This window comes from Dermochelys coriacea, chromosome 23 (assembly GCF_009764565.3).
Source record: "Dermochelys coriacea isolate rDerCor1 chromosome 23, rDerCor1.pri.v4, whole genome shotgun sequence".
Classification (NCBI taxonomy): domain Eukaryota; kingdom Metazoa; phylum Chordata; order Testudines; family Dermochelyidae; genus Dermochelys; species Dermochelys coriacea.
In genome coordinates, this window is record NC_050090.1 from 1,477,368 (window position 1) to 1,496,308 (window position 18,941).

Consider the following 18,941-nt stretch of genomic DNA (forward strand, 5'->3'; position numbering starts at 1 on the left):
AGCGCCGGCGGGGTGTCAGCAGCAGTCGTAAGCCAGGAATCAGGAGTGGAGAGTCAGAAACCAAGTGCTGGAACTGGAGGCTCATCCAGAGTCCAAAGGGTGGAGCCGGGCGTTGAAGCCAGAAGTCTGAAGGCAGAAGGAGCAGAAGGTGCAGTGGAAATGAAGCAGCTGGAGCAGGGGCTGGAGCAGGGACAGGAACAAGGGCAAGCGCAGCTGCGGGCCCGGCATGCCTTGGATGGCCATTGATCTGCTGCGGGGGGCCAGGCTTATAAGCCGAACTGCTAAACCAGCAGCCAGTCAGCGCCTGTGGCCACTCAAAGTTTTCATGCTCTGCAGCAGGGCTCGTGGGTTGCTGAGCAGTGTGGTAAGTCAAGGAGCAGGCCAGCAGCTGTCCCCGGCGGCTCTGGCCCCTGACATCCCCAGGTTTCCCCCTTCCCTTCCCTCCCCCAGGCTGCCCCGAGAAGTCCTGTCTGTTTCCACGGGGCGGCTAGCGCGGGACCAGGCAGATCTCGTAGCTGCGGGGCAGGGTGGCGAACCCGACCAGCTTCGGGGAGATGTCGATGTCTTTGGGCTCCATGGGGGAGCGGAAGTGGAAGTTCTGCAGGATGCTGGTGAGGAAGAGGAAGAGTTCCATGCGCGCCAGCATCTCCCCGAAACAATACCTTTTCCCTAGGAGAGAAGACAGAGGAGACATCATGGCTCGGCCGGAGCAGGGTTCCAGGGGCAGGTGAGAATCTGGGAGGGGGTCTCCCCCCTTGTCCAAATTCTGCCGCAGAGGAGCAGAGGGCGGTGGCGATTGATGGGGAAATTGGGCACCGTTCGTTTGAAGATCTGAAGAGGGGAGGCCGCATTACTTTGCTGTGCTGGGAGGGGTTAAAGGTGTTCATCAGGTGGATCTTTGATCTATAGACAATCCCTGACCTGATGGGCACTCTAAGCCAGTGGCTTTCAACCTTTTTTCATTAGCAAACCCCTAACCATTTTCAAATGGAGGTGCGGACGCCTTTGGAAACGTTAGACCAAGTCTGCGGCTCCCCAGGGGCCCATGGACCACAGGTTGGAAACCACTGCCCCAAGCACGGCAGCTGGGAGAAAAATAGATTTATCAGAAAAAAAAGTAAAAATGGTTTCTGGTCAAACTGAACATGAAATTGTTCGAGATTGTCGTTACATCGAATAGTTGAAAAAAATGTCATCTCGGGTCAAATGAAGTCAAACCCTTGGCTTTGATTTTGATCATTTTTCAACATTTTTGATTAAAAAAAAAAAGGTGAAGTGAAAGGGAATCATAGAACAAAGTTGTGTCCAATGGAAAAATAGAAACATCTGGTTTAGGAAAGCTTGAAATGTTTGGCCGTTTTCAGAATTTTGGCTTGTTTTTTTCCTGACACAAACAATTTGGTGAAATCGATGTGTATTTGCGATGTGGTCGTGTTTCGCCGATAAAGGGGTCAGTGAAGAATTACCCCCTCCACTCTGTTTAATGATACTGAGCTGGGAAGGACTGGGAGGACCAAAGAGGACAGAAATAACAGGCCCGGGACCCAGATTCTCTGGCCAGAAGGGCCCATTGGGGTCATCTGGTCTGACTTCTGTCCAGCACACACCATTCAGTTTCACCCAGGTATTTGCGCAGTGAGCCCAGCAACTTGTGTCTATGGGACATTTGTGTTCTCTTGAGTGACGAGTTCCATGGCCCATAGATGATAATGACCCCAGATGTGTTTGTCGGCCCCACCTGAGTTCAGGGCACCACTGTGCTTGGCGCTGGACAGATCCATGGGGAGGGACGGTCAATGCCCCAAATTGCTCACAAGGCCCCAATTCAGCAAGGTGCTTCAGTGTACACTGACCCCGAGTGTGTGTGAACAGCCCCCTTGGCCCCAGTGGACTGCCACTGATTTGCACCAGCTGAGGATCTGGCCCCATTGACTGCAGTGAAATGACACTGATTTACACCAGGTGAGGACCTGGCTCCACTGACTCCAATGGAGTGACACTGATTTACACTGGCTGAGGATCTGGCCTCACAACTCTCCATACACAAATTCAGCTCAGCTGGGTGAGGTCTAGCAGCCGGGGGGCTGGGCCAGGCCTAGATCTCGCTGCTTGGGATGCTCGGAACCGAGCTCTGCGGAGGGATTCGTACCTATTGAGAAGGGCACGAAGGCGTCTCTCTTCTTAAAGGTTTCAGAGTAGCAGCCGTGATAGTCTATATTCGCAAAAAGAAAAGGAGTACTTGTGGCACCTTAGAGACTAATACATTTATTAGAGCATAAGCTTTCGTGAACTGTAGCTCACAAAAGCTTATGCTCTAATAAATTTGTTCGTCTCTAAGGTGCCACAAGTACTCCTTTTCTCTTCTTAAACTGGCCGTTCCCATCCAGGAAATGGCTGGGGTCGAAGGTGTCGGGGCTGCTGAATTGCGTGGGGTCATAGAGCACGGATCCCAGCACCAGGTAAACCTCCATCCCCGGGGGAAGAGACGGTGACAAACAGCAACGATTAAACACCGATAACCCACAGCACTGGATGTTGGGGCACAATTCAGGATTGTTTTTAGCCACGGGAGGAATTTGCAGCAAAAGCAAATATTAAATTGCAGGAGCCTGGTCAGGCCACAATCCGACGTTCACGTCTTGTCACATGTCTCCCAACGCCCTCTGCTCCTCCCGGATCAGGGAAGGGAACCCAGGAGTTCGGACTCCTCGCTTTCACCACTGAACCAGACTGCCCCTGCAGATTAATAAGAATTTAAGCTCTGTGTAGTGTCTTTTTGTTCTTTGTTTGTACAGCACCGAGCGCGGTGGGGTCCTGGTCCATGACTGGGGCTCCTCAGCATGATGGGAATACAAAATGTAAATGAGAATACTGGGCCAGGTCTTCAGTGGCTGTTCCTACACTGATGCACACCAGCTGCGGCGCTGGCCCATGCACTATGCACAGAGTGAACCTCCTGGCTTTCCGCACCCACAGTGTGTCTTTTAAGATGGCACTAGAAGTCAGGCTCAGAGTATTTATCCACATCTATGAATGTTATTATTAGGTGTATTTTGGTACCCCCCAGAAGTCCCAGCTGAGATTAGGGCCCGTCGTGCCAGGCGCTGCACAGACCCTGATGGAGATTGGGGCCCCCATTGTGCCGGGCTTCATGCAGAGTGAGCAATATTTCCTGTCCCAAAGAGTTTCTGGTGTAAATAGCAAAAGGGGGAGGGATCATTAACACCATTTGTCAATGTGACACGTGGAGGAAACTGAGGCATGGGGAGGTGCCCATGGTCACACAGTGAGCCAGAGCTCAGAATAAAAGCCAGGTCTTGTAAGTCCCAGTCTGGTGCCCTGCCCACTAGATCACACGGCTTCGCAAAGGCAGGCTGTGACATGGTGTGCATACCCCTCACTGGATGAGATAGGGTTAATCCCATATTTTGGGCAGCAGAAGTCCCGCCCCTCAGACCATGCTGGGCATACTCCAACTGCTGCCTCAGTATAAAAGGGATAGGGCCCATGAGCAGGGTGGGCTTGGGATCCCCTATCCCAGCTGCCCCAGGCTGGCGACCCCCTGACTCTGGCCACTAGGCCATGCAGCCCTGACCTCAAGGGCAGACATATTGATGTTGGCCATTAGGCTGCACGGCCCTGCATCCGAGGGCAGCTCTCTTGACTCCAGCCACTGAGCCACACTCCTTCCAGTCTAGTGCTAGTCTGGCAGACTGCAACTGTGAAGGTCTCAAGATCCGAAAAGAGGACAGGGTGCACATGCCCCATGACACAGGCATAGACCCAGATGTCCTGAACTCCAGCCATGTCTGTGGCACTGCGCCGGAATCCACAGAAAGCGACAATGCTGAGCCCGACACAGCCATGGGGTGGGGCGGGGGATAGACGCCCCAGGGGCCTACCTTGGGAATAGTGTATCCCCGGAACTGGGTGTCCCTGGTCACCCGGCGTGCCAGACCCATGGGGATGACGTCACAGAACCTCTGGAACTCGTGGATGACGGCGTTAGTGTAGGGCATCTGGCTCCGGTCCTCCATGTTCAGGGCGCGGTTCCGCCCAATCACCCGGTCAATCTCCTCGTGAATCCTTTTTGCAGAGATGGCAGCACAGCCAAAGAGGGGCCCGGTGCAAATCCAGATTGACCCCCAGGGAACTGAGATCAGAATCTGGCCCTGCCCCCACTGCAGTTAGGGAGTGACTCTGGATTGACACCGGGTGAACAGAGCCCAGAATACAATCCCGGGTACTTCAGTTTGCCGTAGCCACACTGACCCGGCGTTCCCTAACCATCGGCTTCCTTTCAATCACGATGGAGAGACGCACACAGGACCCTGCTCCCATGTCAAACTCGCTGCCGAGCTGTGACTGTCCGGCCCCATCCGGAGCTGGTGTCGATGGAGGAACCACCGCTGCCCTCAGCAGAGCCCGGCTGATTTGCATCGGCTGAGGATCCGGCCCTTTGTGTTTCCTTTGTCCCCCCTTTCCAGTTACTTTCGATCTCTGGGTGTTTCAGCAGGAGGAGGAAACTGTAGCGCAGAGTGGTGCTGACGGTCTCTGTCCCAGTGAAGAAGATGTTGAGCGCCGTCAGAACAATGTTCTTCAGGGAAAACTCAGAGGAAGGATTTTGCTTTTCCTTTAAAAGAACAAGGGGAAAGATCACAGGCTACAAACAAAGAACTCCGGGGATGTGGCTGAGCTCAGAATCCAGCCATGACTCCATTGCATTGCATCAGTCGGGGTCCCCGTTGTGCCGGGCGTGGCACAGACAAGTAGCCAGTGACTGCCCTCCTTTTCCCCACTGCCTTCCTGCAACCTCCCCAGCCGGTACCTGCTGCATTTTGACCAGGAAACAGTCAATGAAATCCCGAGGAGCGCTGGGGTCCATCCAGGATCTCCTGGTTTTCCTTCACCTTCTTCTCGATGAACTTCTCCAGCCCCACCAGCTGCTTGATCGCTGCGCACCTGGGGCCGGGCAGGTAGCGCATGGTGCCAGAGAACATCTCGTAGATCTGGGGGGAATGGAGAGCCAAGAGCCTGCTGAACACAGGGTGGGATTGCGAGCCCCTATACACATCCTGTATCTATGCCTCCATCCCCGTACCTTCCTTCTAGCTCTTTATCTCACGTCTATCGCTGCAGATTTCAAGTTATTCTCTTCGTCACACTCCCCGGGGCGTCTGGAGAGTCCCTAGTTAATCAGCTATTCTGCCCCATCCCTGCAACCGGGCCAGGCAGTTCTCAGAGCCTTGGGCCTCACAGCCACAGGATCCCAGCAGCAGTCACACCACCAGTGCCAAATCCACAGGTAAAATCACCTCTGCGCTCCTACTGGAGATTCCCCTGTTGATCCCTCCAGGATTGCATTCGATCTTTGGGCCCCAGGGTCATGCTGGGAGCTCACGTCCAGCTGATTGTCCACCATGACCCCCAAATCTTTTTCAGAGTCCCTGCTTCCCAAAGCAGAGTCCCCCATGGCATAAGAGCGGCCGACTGTCTTTGTTCCTGGATGGATCTCTTTACATTTAGCTGTACTATCAAAAATATTGTTTGCTTGTGCCCAGTTTATCAAGCGACCCATGTTGCTCTGTATTAGGGAACTGCTCTCTTCCTTATTTACTCCCAATTTTTGTGTCATCTGCAAATTTTATTGGTGATGATTTGATGTTTTCTTCCAGGTCACTGATAAGTGTTAAATAGCGTAGGGCCTTGGGAAACAGACTGCACTGGATGATAACACCCCCTTTGCTGTTACAGTTTGAGATCTATCCATTAGCCAGTTTTTAATCCATTTCATGTGGGCCATGCTCATTTGATAGCTTTCTAGTTTTTTAATTAAAATGTCAAGCAGTCCCAAGTGTTACAGAGATCTGACTAGATTCCACCAGCACTATTAACTTCACCAACCACACTTGTCATTTCCTCAAAAAAAGATCCCAAGTTAGTTTGACAGGATCTTTTCTCCATACACCCACATTAATTTGCATTCATTACATTTCTCTCCTTGCATTCTTTATTAGTCAAGTCCTGAATCAGTCACTTGCCTGCGATCGACATCAGACTCACAGGCGAGAACTACCCGGGGCAACCCATTTTAGCCTTTTAAAAATATGCCACACCATTAGCTCTTTGCCAGTCGTCTGCACTACCCCGGTAGCATTCCCAACAGCCCCATAATTACAAGGGATGTCCCCAGTGTTTTCCCCAGGAATTGAAATTAGGGGGGGTGTTCAAATTTACTGGGGGGGGGGTCAGAGCCGATGAGGGGTGAGACCGTGAGGGTGAAGGGGGGCTGTGTGGCACCAGAGTAAAAACTGAAAAATGTTTCATGACTATTTTATTAGATTTTAAAATCATCACACAAATTAAAGTTGGCTACTCAAGCCTTCTATGAAGCATGACGTCTACATCCTCCTTGGTTTCTTGTTATAATTTTGCAGAACTCTGTTAATGAACTTCTTGAATACAATGCATTCATCTTTGGTGGCTTCTCATGTGTCCGGTACTTCCATTCCTTCAATTGATATGCTCATTATAGTTCATTCCCATGATCAGGCAGAAGGCGACTTCTTTCAAAACACAAAATTCTATTCAAACTGAAAAAGAACGCTCAGCTGTAGCGGTTGTGACTGGGAGTAGCAAGAGATGAATTCCTACTTCTTTCAGCCCAGGAAACAGCACAAAGATCGGGTCAAGCCACTAGCGATGATAAAAAAGAAGCTGAAGTTAAATCTTCATTCATTCATCATATGATATTCCACTCTGTGTTCAAATTCTCTATTCTGTCCTGAGCACATGGCAGCCCCATTGCTGGTAGTGCCTCACTCCATGCAACTGTTGATGCTTTATAGGACAGGCATCTGTAAAAGCTACTTAAAGGCTGAGTAGAATCTAGAAGTCGCCATTGTAGATTTTTAAGAATCAAGTCTGTGTACTTTTTCAGTTGTCTTAACAAACACTTCTTGTCTTCTTCACTTAAGGATTCAATATAAATGCCTTAATTAATCAACTTCTGGACTGAAGTCTTTGCTTCTTCCAATACTTTTTCAATGGATAGCTCTCTGATTGATCCAAATGTAGATTCTATTGCTGGACAAAGATCTACTACTGTTGTAGCAGATGCCTGGATGACATTGTTTAATGACCCAAGTGGTTTCAACAGTAGACTTACAAGAGAGGGAATGGCAATAGTCTTCTCTGAACATAGTAGCAAAAGTAATCCACCAGCCTCACTACTTAGATCCATCCCATCTTGATAGATACTTTCCAAAGCCAGTAATAATGGCTGGAGTAATTTTTAAGACAACAGCCAAGGGTCGCTCATGAGAAAGCCAGAGGGTTTTCCCAGGTTGGACTAATCTGAACTTCAGTCCCAGTGTATCTTCTATATTTTCCAAGATATTCAATCTTTTTGGACACTGCTGAAAAAAGAATATAATGAAGACATTACATTTATAGCTTTTTAAATGTATTTTGAAGATTCTGCAGCTCGTACTAGCGCTAGTTGGAGTAGATGGCCTCTGCAGTGTGTATAGGAGAGATTAGGGTTACACTTTTCTCTGAGATAAGCTTGTGCTCCACCATGTCTTCCAGAGAAGTTTGCACCTCCATCAGATGCACAAGCAGCCATCTGTTTGGGGTCCAACTGACCAGCATTTAACTCTTCTAAGATGTGGGTTGTCACAGATGCAGCCAATCTGTCTTCTATAACTTGAACATCTAGAAATGCATCTACTTGCCTACCACTGACATCAAGATAAGCTATACAATGACTTAATATTTGATGACCATTTGCATTGGTGCATTCATCAGACATGTTTGCAAATTTTTCAACTGTTGAGTCTTTTGCTGTTGTACCACATGCGTCTAGTCAGTCAATTGAATTTCTTGCAGAAAGATAAAAAAAGTTTTTTTTTTCCACCAAATGCATCTGATGAAGTGAGCTGTAGCTCACGAAAGCTTATGCTCTAATAAATTTGTTAGTCTCTAAGGTGCCACAAGTACTACTTTTCTTTTTGCAGAAAGATAGTGAGCATTTGCTGGTCTTGTTTGGAACCAGTGTTCAACTTCAGGATGAACAAGTGACAATGAAGTTAACATTGGCCTCCAGTTTGTAGTGTGGTGGTATCTCTTGCTTAAATATATGCTTGCTTAAATGATGCCACAGCTATGTTCGTTCGAATGAACTGTGTTGTGTCTCCAGCATTCTTAACAGCCTCATTAAGACTCACCGGTGTTGTCCTTGGTCAGCGGAGACTCAGAGTTCAGAGGTGCTTTTACATGAGTTCACCTCCCAGGTGGGGGGCAAGAAGGCACCTTGCTCATTCCTCCAGCTGCTCACTGTTCGCTCTGGCCACTGTTGTTCGTTGTGCCACCATTCACTCCTTCACTCTGTTGCCAATGGCCCTGCACCGTCACCTTCAGCTGTCCCCTGCGGTTGTGACCTCTGCGAGTGGGTCTCTTGAGGTTCCACCCAGTTCTCAGTGATTTCAGCTGAGCTCTCAGCGGGAGAACCTCGCTGCTAGTGCAGACTGGGCCATCTCTGCCACAGAAACACTGTCCCACAGCAGGTCTGAGCACTTAGACCTGATTATCAGTGATTTCAGCTGTAGTGGTCACTTAACAGAACAAAAGACTCTCTATGGAGCCTAATCAGCTCTGTCTTTAAACAGCAGAGAGGGGCAAGTCTAATAGTACTTGTAACTCAGGCAGACCATCAAGCAAAACACCTGTCCCGACCCTCTCTCTCTCTCTCTCCATGCCCTCAATCAGCCGAAGCTAAGGACAGTTCTACTGCCCTTTATTCCTACAGTAAGAATAACAATATTTCAACTCCTCTCTCCCCCAGCATTCAAGTGATTTGTAACCCAACCCCAGCCAAAATCACTTGTGCAACACAGCTCTGTTTGCTGGATTCCTGGGTAGATTAGGTGTGAATGTAAATACAATTTGGTCCTGAAGCCTTTTCCCCCCAGCCCCCAGCTCATCACTGGTTGTCAGGGAGAGCTCATGTAGACTCTGCTTACAAATCATCATTTGAAATGATTAGGTTGGCCAACATCACCTAAATTAATGCACTGACATTGTTATAAACAGCTGTACAAGGAAGTTAGTCTATGTTCATACCCTTCAAATCTATGATACTTTTTCAGATATATGTATTTATCATACACTGTATATGCTTTTAAAGTGTGTATTAATGTTTCAATTTCAATTCAAATTTCCAAACAATCACTAAATTGGCAACACTGCATGTAACCAGTTCACAAAACTGGGGGGGGAGAGGGGTGTTGGGGAAATTCAGGGGGGTAAACAGCCTCATGGGGGGGTGTAGGGAAATCCCTGGATGTCCCTTATTGAATGGCCTGTCCTGTACGCAATCCATCCAAGACGCTTTTTCTCCTTTATTTCAACAGCAGGGGGCCAGTACTCACAGGAAGAAAAGGAGGACTTGTGGCACCTTAGAGACTAGCAAATTTATTAGAGCATAAGCTTTCGTGAGCTACAGCTCACTTCATCGGATGTATTTGGTGGAAAAAATGCTCACAGGGGCATCTTTCCATTCCTCTCCGGACCTCGCGCACGGTCCTGTCTGCTTTCCCTACACAGGCTGCACTGAAGGGCCAGGGTCAGGTAGGGGGAATGTCTGGCAGGGTGGGGAGGGGGTCAGTACTCCCTGGGGTGTAGCCTAGAGTTACCACCTTTGAAACCCGGCATCCCCACCAAGGCAACTTTGCAATGGCCTTTCAAGAGCCACTTCTAGCATCCAGGGAGAGAACAGCATGGTGGCAAACAGGCATTTGTTTTCTCAGCACGTTGTGCCAGCCAGTCTTTGCCAGGCTGTTCCGTTTCGCCAGCTGTCTCTGAATGTGCAGTTTCTGACGTGAGGTGTAGCAGGATCACTCACGCCATCACCCTGACCTGCTGCTCGTCAATATGCCTCGCACGTCTCCTCCCTCTCTTGCACGCCCGCTCAGGGCGCTGCATGTGGGTGGGCAGACGGCTGCTGTCATTTTGCCGGGTGTGATCTGTGATCACTGTAATTGTGGACGTGGGAGAGTGGCAGCCGGGCACAGGAACATTTAACAGGAGAGGGCCCAGTGTATTGTGAGAATAATGCAAATCTTGAGACCCAGGAGGTTAAATTGTTTTTCTGGCAAATCCATAAAAACCCCCCCAGCCAGGCTGGTAAAATCCCAGCCAGGTGGTAACCCTAGTGCAGCCTGCCTGCTTGCAGAGTCTCTGCCACCATCCCCAACAGCAGGAAACATGCCTGGCCAGTGTAGGTGAGTCCTGCTTATTTTTGAGATACAGTGTTTGCAACCCTACCGCCAGCGCGCCAAGCCTCTCTGGAAATGGATAGGAATGGCCCAGCAAGTGTCTTGGCCAGCTCGTTTGAAAAACTTTCGCTGTGTGATCTGTCTGTTCAGACCCGCTCCAGTACAGAATTCCCCAGTGCTGGCTGCAGTACTGTGGGCATTAGGTCATCTGTCCATCTCTCCATGCCCGGGATGTTTTCGTGCTGGCAGTGCCGTGGCTGCAGAATTTGCCTTTCAAATTCTTGTCCCCCAGAATCATGCTGGGCTTTTTCCTACCCCAGCTAACGCCCCCACTTGTGCTTTCTCTGGGACATGGCCTGGGGCGCCCCCCCATGTACCTGCCCTCAGGCCGTGGGGGTGAAGCGGAAGCTGTCCATCATCATGGAGAGCAGGGAGAGGAACTCCTTGCCCTTGTAGTCGAACCAGTCCCCAAAGACCACGGAGCTGATGACATCGGACACCGTGCGGCTCAGGAAGTAGGAGGGGTCAAAGGGCACACCTAGGGGGGTACAACCAGTGTTGGGTGGGGCACATGTGAGCCAGGGGGCTGTGCCATGGACTGTCTCCCCTCCATGGATCCCACAGCCCCCCGAGTCGCTCCTGTCCAGATCCTGCAGTTGCTACCTGCCATGTTCACACCTGGCTACATTGCACCTGGAGACTCAGCACTGTGCAGTGGGAGCAGGGGGGTAGAACTGTCCCTGCCCTCGTGAGCCGCCAGCTCTGTTCCTGGCTCTGCTGCTGTCTGCCCCCGTGGCTGCCGCAACACCTTCCCTCCCAGCCACCCAGACTAAGACAGGCAATCTTTGGGGGAGCAGGGAATTGAGCCAACATCTTGAGTCCTAGGCTAGAACCCCACTCACTGGCCTTGGGTAGGGCCCCTCCCCGCTCCATGACTCAGTTTCCCCATTGGCACAGTGGACGTTATGACACTGACCATCTTTGCAAAGATGTACAGGTAAGAATCTCTGTGTGTAACTGGTGTCGAGGTCAATGGAATGATGACAATTTGCACCAGCTGGGGGTCTGGCCCCACTGACTGTCACGGAGCTATGGGCGGTTCACACCAGCTAGGGGTCTGGTCCCTGACTCACTTGGCCCTGGCACCGGAGGAACAGGACACTGACCAACCTTTTGTGCCCCTCAAGGCTTCCAGCAGGAAACGAGTCTCCTCCAGGATCCGCTCCTCGATGCCTCGCTTCCCCACCCCGAAGTTCTTCAGCGTGGTGATGGAGAATCGGCGCAGCTGCTTCGCTCTCTCCCCGTTGCTGAAGGCCACTCCTGGGGGGGAGAGCGCAAGGCATGTTTCCTACACAGAACAGGATGCAGGCGAGGGGGTGGGGTAGCGGAGACAGCAGCACAACGCAATCAGTCAGAAGGGGCTGCTAATGAGAACCTTTTCCCCGGGTTGATTCTGCCCAGAGCTGGGCTAGGACTTTATGTATTAACTGTACCGTGGGAGCAGCTAGAAGCCAGGATCCCATTATGCTGGGTGCTGTACAAGCATATCACCTTAACAGACAATTCGTGCCCCCCCAAATGCAGGGCAGGGCGTGTGTGTGCACCTGGGAATGGGTGGTGGGGAATTGTGGAGTAATATCCCCGGTAATATTGCCACTATTTTTCCCCCTCCAACTTTCAATGAGATCCCCAGCTCTGAGTATCAAGCAGGTAGGAGGCTGCTCCCTGCTTTGATTGGCGGCTGCATAAAGACAGCAAATATTTTCGCGGATGCCGGGAATGGCCCAGCCAGACACCCCACCCCACCCGTCCCTGTGACACTGGCAAAGCAGATGCCAGCTCATTCCAAGGATCCCAGGCCTTGGTGGATCCCTGACAACTGCCTGGCTGGAACCAGGCTGACTCAGCTGTGTGCGAGTATTGTTAAACTAGGGATTAGAATCTGAAAAATGGGTTTAGTGATTCGACTTTATTCCACCCAGGGGTGAAAGTAACTTAAAGGACTTGCCAGTACACCGGAGTCCTGCACAGGGGGTGGGGCCTCAACCAGAAGAGGCGGGGCCATAAATATCCGGGCCCTTTAAATCATCCCTGGAGCTACCAGCTGCAGAGCCCCAGGGGCTCCTGGCTGACGCTGCCCCAGGGCTCTGGCGGAGATTTAAAGGGCCCAGGGCTTGCAGTGGCCAGGAGCCTCTGGCCCTTTAAATCACCGCGGGAGCCCCGCTGCCGCTATCCCAGGGGTCCTGCAGTGAGGCTCTGGTGGCAATTTAAAGGGCCCGGGGCTCCACTTGCTGCCCGGAGCCCCAGGCCCTTTAAATCCCTGGTCTGGGGAAGCCGGTCCGGTATGGTCTGGCATGGTGTACCGACTCTTGCCTCTTGTTCTGGCTTCCTTTCACCTCTGATTCCACAGCTGTAAATGGCTGCCCGCATTCACCTCACCTGGAGCATGAGTGTCCCATGGTGTATGGCCCTATTTAAGCATTTGCATTATGAGCCGCTGTGACTGTGTAAATCTCCAGACAGGAGAGAGACAGTAATCACAGTGCTGATCTCCCCCAGAAGGTCTGTCATGTCCTGCCCCGCCTGTGAGGCCCATCGGCAAAAAGACAAACTCTGGCAGAACGTCAAAGAGGACCAGAGACTTTCCCCGTCCCAAGCAGATGAGTCAAGTAGGTGAATTCCTTCCACCACCTGAGTTTGCAGCTCCCCCAGCACAAAGGGGGAAAGGAAAAAAAAGCCCTAACCAGGAAGAACTGGCTCTTTATGCTGGTTGGATTCGGAGGGGCAAGGATCACTCGGCATAAACAAAAGATCCCCAGTGCTTAGTCTGGGTTAGCCCTAAAGGACAGATAGATTTTGCTTCCAGTGGCTCTCAACCTTTCCAGACTACTGTCCTCCTTTCAGGAGCCTGGTTTGTCTTGCATACCCCCAAGTTTCACCTCATTTAAAAACAAGTTGCTTACAGAATCAGACACAGAAATACAAAAAAGGGTCCCAGCTGCACTGTTACTCACAAATGGCCGACTTTCTCATTTTTATTATGTAATTATAAAATAAATCAATTGGAATATATATATGGTACTTAAGTTTCAGTGGATAGTCCATAGAGCAGTATAAACCAGTTGTCTGAAATTTTAGTTTGTATGGACCTCGCTAGCACTTTTTATGTAGCCTGTTTTAAAATGAGGCCAATCTCTAGAAGACGTACCCCTGAAAGAGCTCAAGTACCTCTGTGTATCCCTGGTTGAGAACCATTAGACATTTTTGTTACTTTTTGAAACTTATGATTGAAACACACTAGTGTGTCTCTGCGTTTACCTGCTTTAACCTTGTAAGTGTCGCTCTCATTCCTTTTTCCTAGTTAATAACTCTTCCGACCTGGTACAAGCCTCATCTTTGGTGCAAGACCTAATGTGAAATTGACAAGGGGTGCGGGATGGTCCCTTGGGAGTAACCCGAGTAGTCCTGTGATTCTTGGCGTAAGGGACCATCTGTCACACAGGTGGGCTCACCTGGGTGGCGAGACAGCGGAGTAGGGCAGCCCATTTTGGACTTATTCCTGGAGGTTTCGGCACGTGGCTCGTTAAAGACAGTCCTGGAGGGGTTGCAGCCCTAGATCGGAGGAGCCCAGTGGACTGCCTGTGACCCCACATTAAGGCTGCGTGGTGCGTGAGGACGATTCGGGATGAATGCTAAGCAGAGAGCTCCGTCTGCCCTGCGGCGGGACACATACTCCTGAGCTGTGGCAGGGCGGCTTGGCACCCCCCAGCTGGAGCCGCTCAGCACCGAGCAAACGCAGCCCCGGCTGGGAGCTGCCCCCTCTGCGCCCTCACCCCTGGCTCGCTCCCTGCTCACGCGACTGACCGTAGCCCTGGGCGATCCAGTCGAAGGTGGCTTGTTCCCCGCGCCCGCTGAACTCCTCGGCCTGGTCCAGCAGGGCCTCCTTCACCGCCGGGTAGCCCCACAGCACCACCACCCACCGGGGGCCCAGGTGGAGGGTGTGGACGGGGCCATAACGCTCGCTCAGCTGAGACGGAGACGCCTTGTGGGATGGGGGGATGGAGCGTCGGGGAGGCAGATGTGTGCCCTCTCCTCACTCCCATGTAGCAGCCCTGGCCCTTTCCCCACCCCGGCCCCCCAAACACAGGGCACCTGCTGCCCCTCCCCCTCCTCACGCATCCCCATGCCCTTCCCCTAATTCAGCAGCCTCCCCCACATACATATAGAGCACCCCCTCTCCCCTGCCTGTAGCCCCCTCCCCTCACAGCACCCCCACCCTTCTGGTGCCCCCTCTCCCAATTGCAGCCCCACCTCCTACACCCTGCCCTTTCTCCATGCCACTCCATACCCCTTCCACTCCCCTCAACCCCCCAGTTCCCCTCCTCTAGCACAGCCCCCCCCGCCCCATAGCTGCCCTGGGTCGAGGTCGTCACAAGGTATTAACAAAGCTCCTGGGCCATCGACGGGCAGGATCACCCCTAGGGGCAGGGCGTCCCGGGACGTCCCGGGAAAAGCCCACCTTCCTTCATGAGCGACTTGCACCTGTCGCTGAGCTCAACCCGAGGAGGGGCAGCGAAGTGGGCCCCGGGGGCATTTCCCCCCAGCCCTGCATTTGCTGCCAGGTGGAGAGGAGCAGGAGGGCAGATGACCAGGAATAGGGTGACAGCTCCCAGGGGATCCATGGCTGGCAAGCTGGGACCTTCCATGTCTCTCGTGCCCATCTGCGATTGATTCAGCTCTGCCGGCGGCCGGCGCGATTGCAAAACCCAATTTTGCAATCAGGGTTTGGGCTCCTTCCAGAGAAAGCCCCAGAGTCCAAATTCCACATGTGCAGAAAAGCAGTGGCAGTATCTCCTCTATCTGCAGCAGGGGATTGCAGATGTCCATGCTCCGCTCCCCGTCTTCAGCAGGACCGTGGACGGGGGAGGATGGGGGGTGGGTAACAGGAGGAAGCAGAATTTTAAAATGCTTTAAGCAAGAACAGGAATAGACGAGCCCTCCCGGCTCACCGGCCCCAGCCAACTCTATAATCCTGGACAGACACTTGTCAAGCGCCAACTTCCAACTACTTTGGCTCTTTGCCCCCCGCTGCTCCATGGGGGCTCCTGTTCCAGAACCTCACGCTTCTGTGGCGTCCTGATCAGACCAGGCCAGAGTGAGGGACCTGGAGCACTCCCCACCCCCAACTGACTCCCAGATACCACCCGGGTTGTCAGACTATGGGCGGGTCTGCGCTAAAAAGCGAGGTCAACCCAGCTGTGTTGTTCAGGGGTGCAAAAAATCCATCCCCCCAGTGCAATGTAGTTAAGCCAACTGGGGCCCTGGTGTAGACCGAATTCCTCCAGCCACCTATCTGGATTAACCACGCCCATGGGAGAACCCTTCCTGGCAGTGCAGTGTCTGCACCCAAGAATTGCAGCTGGGTTGCTTGGGGTTGCCAGTTGTGGCTGGCTGTGTTCCTGACGGCTTCATAGCATGACATGAACTCGAATGAATCTTTAATTCCAGGAGACTCCAGGACAGTCCTGAGGACTGGCAACCCTAGTACCGCGCTAGCATTTCAAGTGTAGACAAGCCATTAGATGCTGGGCTTTCTCCAGTGTGTCTTTTTCCTTCCCTGCCTTTTTTTTCCACTTTCCACCCCTCTCCTTTTCCTCCTGGCTGATAAGAATCTGGCTTTCCCCATCAAGGCTGCATATGTCACAGGGCCCCTGTGAGCCCGGGACCAGAAGCTGGAAGAAGTTTGCGAGGTCCCAAAGTGGTGACCGGGCCGCGGGCCACGCCCGTGATTTTCAAGCTGTGAGGCTGCAAGCTGCATTTTCGGCCTTTGCTGGTCTCTTCTGGCCCCTTTTGCATGGGTTTGTCAGAGTCCAACAATGGCAACACCCGCTGCAGTCAGAGTCAAAGTCCCTCTCGTTCATAGAGTCACAGACAAAGGAGACCCTGTTACCCCCCATAAAACAACCAAAGATCAAGGGTCAGGGTTAAAAAAGGCTAATTCGACCCTTTACACTCCAGAGGCTTTCGCTGCGTTTTTCTTTTTCTTTCTTTCTTTCTTTCTTTCTTTCTTTCTTTCTTTCTTTCTTTCTTTCTTTCTTTCTTTCTTTCTTTCTTGTAGCATTAATAAAAGTTTAAAGGCTTGTTAATGATGTTTGCCGGGGGGCGAGGCAGGCTGAGGTCCCTGCATCTCAAACCCCAAACCTGGGTTAATCGACATTGACAGTGTCAGGGTCATCTTAGCACCTTTGACCTTTGAGGCTGCTTTATTCCAGCTGAATGAATGCAAGACACCCCCGCGTCTGTCTGTCCATCCCCCAATCCCCTTTCTCACTCACACACTCTCTCTTTCCCCAGGCACCCTGTCCATGTGGGACACCTCTCGCTAGCTAACCATGCCCTCCCTTCCTCGCTGGAGCAGTGGGACCACCCTCGCTCTGTAGCCACGTCCATCCCCTGGGACTCAGCAGAAGTGTTTTGTTCCCGCGGTGGCCAAGTGAACAGCTGGCGCAGCCCGGCGAAAGGAAGCCGTGGCCATCCTTGTTCTCCTGTCCAGCCTGGGAAATGTCCCCGCTGGAGTCCTGCCGATGCATCGCAAATGGCGCAGAGCGCTGTGGCTAGCACAGAGCAGGGGTTGCCCAGAAAAGCCTGAACACAGATGTTGGTGATTGTCTGGCCCCCTTGCACCACTGTCAGGGGCTCTGAATGCAGCCAGACGGGACCCTCTGGTCGTGTGACACCCCGTGGGGCATCTGTCACCAGGGCAAGCCTCCTTGGCTTCAGCGCCTCCTGGGTCTGACCTCGACGCATTCAGCACTCCCGTTCCACGCCCTGAACACGCAGGGAGTCCACCTGGATGGGCCACTTGGGGAAGCTTCCACCCCCACCAAAGGAGCCCTGCACCCCAACTCCACAGTCAGCAGTGACTCTCAGCCAGCTGGTTTATTAGTTCCCCTCCTCCACCCTTTGCCTCTTTCCAGGCTAAACCAGTCCCCTGGCCTCCACTTCTCTCTTTGCTCTCCAACGCCTCCCGCGGGCTCCTTGCAGTGGATGGGCCCTGGCCATCAGTTGCCAGGCTGCAGAGTGTCCAGCCATTGTCGGGGTCCAGAGCCAGCCGGCAGTCACACACACCTGCCCTCCAGGGGTCTCTGCAGTGACCACATGCCCTTGTCCTGCCACCTGCACTTATGCCACACATAGGGGAAACTGAGGCACACACACTAGTCCTAGAGAACATTAAGGAAATTTCCACTTCGTCACAACCACTGACAGACATGCCGTCACGCACCAGTGAGGATCCACCCACCCGCTAGTATATTATGTGATTTATGGACAGCCACAAACACCTGAACGCTTCTTTAATCCTGATCAACAAGCGGGATTGGTCTCTGGGCTGGAGGGACTCCAAAGACAGCCAAGGTGCGACCTACGCTGGCCTCAAACCCCCGGGGTTTTGGCTCAATTCACAAAACTCAAAGCTCTTTCGAAGTCTTTGCTGGAAATCCAACCCCTGATTAAATCCGCCTCCTTCCCCCTTGTCTCCAGGATCTAATATGGCTTTTTGAATGTGGAAATTGCATGTCAAATCTCCCTTGACTGACAACTCCATGTAGTGGATAACAACTTACTACTGCTACTGGTTGATGGGAGTTGCTCCTGGGACTCCAATCTACACTGGGATGCTGAGAGGTAAACCCTGCTGGCCAACGATGGCTGGCACTTTAATAAAAGAAGATCATTTGTACCACAGCGGCTCCTAGACCCAAGCTGGGGGTCCCCATTGGGCTGGGGAGCGAGAACAGCTTTGGACCCGGCTTTGTTCGCACTCCTGAATTAAACAAAGTGTCTGAGCAGGAATCCCTTGCTGTCTCAGGAAGGGAAGGGGTCCTGCCGTGAAGAAACAATGATCAGCCCTCACAGCTGTCCTGTGCCTTGTTGGACCCGGGTCGCACTGTGTGCTCAGTGCAGGTCATTTCACGTCAATCTGCTGGCTGGACCATTTGTTCAGACCATCTTCCACCCCACCGGTCCCAGAGATGCTGAGATCTGGGCCTGACAACAGCCAGGTCAGAGCCGCTTGTTTTGCAGGGGAAGCGCAGGGCCTCATCTCCACAGGGGTTTCAAACTGGATCAAATTGAGTTAATCGGGGTGAATGTGCTTGTGTACACACTGTGTACCCATCCCTGTGCACTAGCTCTGCGTTTATCAGGGAGTGCCCTTGCAACGTGGGTGAGGTTTGCTTCGGATTGGAATTGCTGGGGCTTGGAAGTAACTTTAGCAAAAATTGTTTCTGAGGATAAATTCTACTTCCTGGTAAATAGGTGTAAATCAGGAGTAGCGGTACTGAAGTCACTACCCATGTAAACCTGGTGTAAACCAGTTCAAGATCAGGCCCAGTGGAGTTACACTGGGATAAATCACAGGCAGAATCCAGCTTAGTGCTATGAGATAGTGTCAGTTACTATTAAGGCATAACTAAACATCGCTGCCCCGCTCCGCTTTCAAAGAGCCACGCAATACCCCCATTATGGAGCCCGGATTGCTCTCGGAGCCGGTACCCTGCCACCTCGTCTAGAAAAGACGGTCTGAGCCTTCTAAAGATGAAAGTGAACTAAATGCTCTTTGGTATATGAGGCAGTGTTGCAAGCAGAACGCAAGTCTCCTGC

The 18,941-nt window shown here is 52.1% G+C and overlaps 1 pseudogene; it reads right to left on the reverse strand.

The window, feature by feature from the left end:
* Positions 1 to 424: 424 nt before the first annotated feature.
* On the reverse strand, positions 425 to 14,959 carry LOC119847327 (annotated as a pseudogene).
* Positions 14,960 to 18,941: the final 3,982 nt, after the last annotated feature.